Source organism: Lissotriton helveticus, assembly GCF_964261635.1.
Source record: "Lissotriton helveticus chromosome 1_1 unlocalized genomic scaffold, aLisHel1.1 SUPER_1_unloc_1, whole genome shotgun sequence".
Taxonomy (NCBI): Eukaryota; Metazoa; Chordata; class Amphibia; order Caudata; family Salamandridae; genus Lissotriton; species Lissotriton helveticus.
In genome coordinates, this window is record NW_027611648.1 from 6,668,009 (window position 1) to 6,674,008 (window position 6,000).

At 43.4% G+C, this 6,000-nt stretch overlaps 1 pseudogene; it reads left to right on the forward strand.

The window, feature by feature from the left end:
* The window catches only part of LOC144805429 (uncharacterized), a 74,572-nt pseudogene extending 71,013 nt beyond the window's left edge, over positions 1–3,559 (forward strand).
* Positions 3,560–6,000: the final 2,441 nt, after the last annotated feature.

Consider the following 6,000-nt stretch of genomic DNA (forward strand, 5'->3'; position numbering starts at 1 on the left):
TTTGTAATCCTTTGTGAAACTTTAGTAAAACTATCACGTTACCGGCGGTTTGTGTGGGACTTTTCTTGTCAGGCAACTATGGCAGTTCAGACTAGGCAGAGCCTCCTATACAATGACAGACCATACCATACTATGCTATACAATGACAGGCCATACCATACTATGCTATACAATGACAGGCCATACCATACTATGCTAAACAATGACAGGCCATACCATACTATGCTATACAATGACAGGCCATACCATACTATGCTATACAATGACAGGCCATACCATACTATGCTATACAATGACAGGCCATACCATACTGTGCTATACAATGACAGACCACACCATACTATGCTATACAATGACAGGCCATACCATACTATGCTATACTATGCAGTTCGCGTAGTGCTACGCGTAGTTCGCGTAGTGCGAAGTTCACTTCGCGTAGCGCTACTTAACGAACTACATCCAGGGTTAATTTTAATGTATATGTTATGCCCCTTGTGCGTTTGATCACCTCCAATGACTCCTCGTTTGTGTAGTATGCTAATGGCTCCCTTGCAATGCATAACCAGTGTTGTTTGCTGGATGAAAAATAGCACCCTCAACCTTAACAACAATACAACTTAAATGTAGATCCTTGACACCTCTTATTCCATGTGGGGATTCCATCCACTCCTGTACACTCCACCAAATATCCAGGGGTTCAGATTGATTTTGAACTCCACTTTTCTCTTCAAATAAATAAGGTAACATCCTCCTGCTTCTTTCACATATGTATTCTCAGGAAAATCTTTCCAGCCCCAAATCATGTATATCTCAGGTTAGTTATCAAGGGTTCTATTTGTATCTCGAATTAATAATTACAATGCCCTTTACTTTGCTTTACATTAATATTCAGTTCACAAACTACAGCTCACCCTGAACATGGGAGTTAATTCCTGCTGTACCTGCCGGTTCATCCATGTGACTCCTCTCTTCTGTTTGATCTGCACTGGCTTCTGGTGGACAGACTTTATATTTAAGAGCCTCCTGATTTGCAAGGGGCAGATACTGAGCCGGGTTGTTCTTTTATCCAACTCATGTTAATATGCTTTTCTCCTCCTGGATTGTTGCATTCTTCCTTGGCTCATCGTTTATGATTGCCCTTATTCCAAAACTCTGTATGGGCAATAGTTCTTTCTCTTACTTGGTTCCTGTATAATGGCATCCCCCCTCCCTCCTATACACTCTGATCAAGTATATACACCCTTTCGAAAATAATCAAAAACTGTCTCTTTGGATAACTGATCTAATTTGAGTCTATAATTCTTCAAGCAACAGGACACTGTAGCTGGTTAACAGCATTCTGCTAATTATTATTCATTCCTCTATTTATTCGATTACACGAGTATCATTGTATTGTACTAGAAGGATATTACCAAGGGTTGATTAAAAATGAATAAGAAATTAAGCAGACGTACAAACATTCCTGTCGTTCTTTTTAGAAAACATATCATTTAAATTTTAAAGCTATTTGTAGTGAAAGCAAACATTGTTAAGATCTTATCTCTGAGGAAAACAGAGGAGTTGTAATTCTGGCGCCGACTCTCTAAGACTCCTAAAGCTTATGTGATCGCTGGACTGAAGGACACAGCACAACTGCTTGGAGATTGTTCATTAGACACCATCCAGCCGACACATGCCCTTTCTGCCTATCACTCGACTGCCGCATGCCACCATACATCCTGACACTTGTCTTGTTAGTCAGATGTAGACAGCATATAGTTTCTTGGGCTTACCACAAAAAATAAATCTGGGGCTCACATCAGATTGGACAGTAGGTATCCTTTTGAAACTTAAGTCGTGCATCTCTCAGAGATGTCAGTGTTTTGCAGATCTGATTAGATTGCCTTTCTCTTGCAGATGCTCTATCGCTAAACCTCAGCATGTCACAGAACTGTATGATGTTAGTTAATCTCCTCACTACTAGATTAATCTTCCTGTAACGAAACTGTCCACCGTTGAGATATAGTGTTACAGGAATGTGCTTATAATTTATTAATGTGTTTCTGACATATAATCTTATATATTTTTGTTTTATTCTGCAGTTCACCAATCAAAGACGGGAGAAAAGAAAGATTTCTACAACTTGCTCTGAAAGCAAAATGAAATTTACCCACAAGTCCTTCTTAAAAAGACATCAAGAAATCCACAGGAGTTAAAAAATATTTCCTTGCACCGACTGTGAGAAGAGATTTACCAGTAATGCACTTCTTGTGGTGCATAAGAGAATTCATACAGGACAGAGACCGTTTCCCTGCACGGAATGTGGAAAGAGCTTCACTGCAAAGTCGTATCTTCGACAACATCAACAAAAACACGCAGGAGTGAAGCCCTTTCACTGCATTAAATGTGGCAAAGCCTTTGCTCAACAGAAAAGTCTTCAACGTCACCAAAAAACATATGGTTTCAGGCCTTTTCAATGCACTGAGTGTGAAAAAAGCTTCACGGAAATGTCTGTTCTGCAACAGCATCAAAGAACACACTCAAAAGTGAGGCCCTTTCGCTGCAATGAGTGCGAGAAAAGCTTCAATGAAAAGTCATATCTTCTGCTACACCAAAGAATACACACAGGAGTGCGGCCCTTTCACTGCACAGAGTGTGACAAAAGTTTTACTCGAAAGTCAAATCTTCGCATGCATCAAAAGATACACACAGGAAATAGGCCTTTTCACTGCACCGAGTGCCAGAAAACCTTTATTCATAAGACAGCTCTTCTAGTGCACCAAAGAATACATACCAGAATGAGACCCTTTCACTGCACTGAGTGTGGGAAGAACTTCATGCATAAGTCACATCTGATACAACACCAAAGAAAACCACACAGGGGTGAAGCCCGTTCAGTGCAATGAAAGTGAAAAGACCTTTACTAAAAAGACAAGTCTTCTGTATCACCAAAGAAGGCACGCAGGAGTGAGGCCCTTTCATTGCACTGAATGTGAAAAGACCTTTAAGCAAAAGACACATCTTATGTATCATCAAAGAATACATACAGAAGTGAGGCCATATCGCTGCAGCGAGTGTGACAAAGGTTTTACACAAAAATGCAATCTCCTGCAGCATAAAAAAATCCACGCAAGAGTGAGCCCATTGCGCTGCAATCAGTGTGACGAAAGCTTCACTCGTAAGTCACATCTTCGGACTCATCAGAGAATACACACCGGAGTGAGCCTCCATCAGTGCAGTGAATGTGAAAAAAGCTTTGCTGGAAAGTCAAGTCTTGTTCCTCACCAAATAATACACACCAGAGTGAGACCCTTTTGGTGCACTGAGTGTGAAAAGAGCTTTCCCCCAAAAGGCAAATCTTCTACAGCATGAAAGGATACACACAGGGCTGAAGCCCTTTCAATGCACTGAGTGTGAAAAGCGCTTCACTCGAAAAGTGGGCCTCCTATATCATCAAAGAAGACACACAGGAATGCGGCACTTTCACTGCACTCAGTGTGGAAAGAGCTTCACTAAAAAGACACATCTGCTGTTTCATCAGCGAATACATGCAGGTGTGAGACCATTTCACTGCACTTAGTGTGAGAAAAGATTTACATGCAAGTCACATCTTGTCAATCACCAGAGAACGCACACACTATGAAGCCATTTCCATGCATTGAAAATCAGAAGAACTAAATTAGAAACTGGACCTTCTTTGGCACCTAAATATCCACATGTGATGAGAAAATGATGCACAACAATTTTACTGTGAAGCCTGGTGTTCAACATCACATCTGTGATATGACGTTAAGGGACTGCATACAGTCTTACAAAGATGAAACCTTTACAGTGTTAATGCATATTTTTATTTATGTCCCTTCAACTCCCTTAGGATCTGATCCAATTATTCCAGAAAGCCTGTTGTAATAAAGTCATTTCTATTTTTGCAAAATAATGACATTTTTAATTGTTTCTGGCTATGCCTGAAACTAATGAAAGTGCAGTCGCCTAGTCAAAAAGGAATCCCAGGGCAACCAATCAAGGTCATTTTATCTACAATTTGCAATAGTGCAAATCACTGAGTAAGTAGATTTGCACCATTTCCTGGGTCTGGAATAAGGAATAAGGAATGGAGTAAAGATGATTTGCCACTGTTGACATGTTATGTTATGTTATGTTATATTTAATTTGTAGAGCGCACGGCTACTTTGGGAGTGTCCCGGCGCTAGCTTCCAAAATAGAGAGATGCCCGCACAACTGATTAAAAAAGCAGAGTTATAAGTTTCTTCCTGAACACCAGTGGGTCTTGCATGCTTCGTAAGGCTAGATGCAGCAAGTTCCAGGCCAGAACAGCCCTGCGCACAAAGGAATTACCTTCCAGGCGCTGGCGCTTAAACTTCGGGGTCTGCATCAGCAATAGAGCAGAGGACCGAAGCTGTCTCCCAGGAATCTCATCTGCAGGTAAACAGGTCCTGTGCCATACAGGGCCCAATGCGCTATAGTCAACATTTTAAATTTCAGGCTCGATTCCACTGGTAGTCAGTGTAGGGCGCGCAGATGTAGCCTGACACTGTCCCTGGGAGACAGGCCCACGAGGAGTCTAACCGCAGAGTTTTGGACCACTTGTAATATTTTTACCAGGGACCCCGGACAACCGACCAAAAGGGCATTGGCGTAGTCCAGACGGGAAAGAATTAACGCACCGACCACTGTTTCTCTTGAAGTGCTAGGCAAGAAAGGAAGAAGCTTCCTCAGACTCTTGAGCATGCCAAAGCAGGATCCGGATAGTTTCTTCACATGCGTTGTGAAGTTCAAGTTTTCGTCAAACCAGACTCCAAGATTTTTTACGGCTCCAGTTCTTTCAGAGGGACGAGGGAAGCCTGGAGGCCAAAACCTTTCTCTGAAATCCGGGGGAAAGGAACCAAACAACAGAACCTCGGACTTTCCCTCATTACATTTCAGCTGGGCCATGGCCAACCAGTGGAAGACTGAAGAAAGGCAGTGTTGGGCCATCTCCACGGAAACTTCCCCCTTGGGCTAAGTAAACAGCAGCTGTGTATCATCAGCGTATGCCATAACCTTAGCCCCCAGTGACTCCGCCAGAGCCACCAGCGAAGTCACGTAGAGGTTAAACAGGAGGGGGTTAAGTGATGAACCCTGCGGCACGCCTGTAGTCACAGGCATGGACGCAGAGGCACACGGTGGGAGCCAGACCTGCTGCTGCCGGCCCTCCAGAAAGTAGCTGATCCATTGCATGGCACTGCCAGAGATACCAATGGCGGATAGGCGATTAAGAAGCAAGGCATGAGGGACAGTGTTGAATGCCGCCGAGAGATCAAGCATAACCAATGCTGCTCTACCGCCGGCATCCAAACACGCCCTAATAGCCTCGTCACCTCCAGTAGCGCTGATTCCGACTATGCGCAGCACGGAAGCCCGACTGAGCCGGATGAAGCCTATTTTCATCCTCAACAAAATTGGTGAGTTGGAAAGTAACAGCCTTTTCGCAGACTTTCGCCAGACTAGGAAGCAACGAGATGGGACGGTAATTTGCTGTTAGTGAGGGGTCCAGAGAAGGTTTCTTTATTAAGGGAAGAATCAAGGCATGTTTCCAAGCCATAGGCACACAAGCCAAACAGAATGATTTATTGATCATACAATTCACTTCAGTGTTTAAAGTGTCGGCCAGATCCGACAAAAGCCTGGCAGCGCAGGGATCAATGGGAGAGCCAGACTTGAGGACCTTCACAATCTTAAGGGAGGTGGCCAGATCAATTGGCCTAAACTCCGAGAAGGTAGAGAGTGGCTCAGCCCTGCTCCCCGGTGAAGAGAACGCCGCATCGGGAATCTCAGGAGAGATGCATAGCGATTCTTGAATGCTAGTTATTTTATCCTTAAAAAAGGACGCCAAGGAGTTGCACCAAGTATCAGAAACCGGAGCAGCAGCCGCCTGTGCCCTAGGAGCCAAAAAGCTTTGAACAACAGAGAAGATCTCTTTAGAGTTATTTTTAGCACGATCAATGCGCTTAGCAAAATACT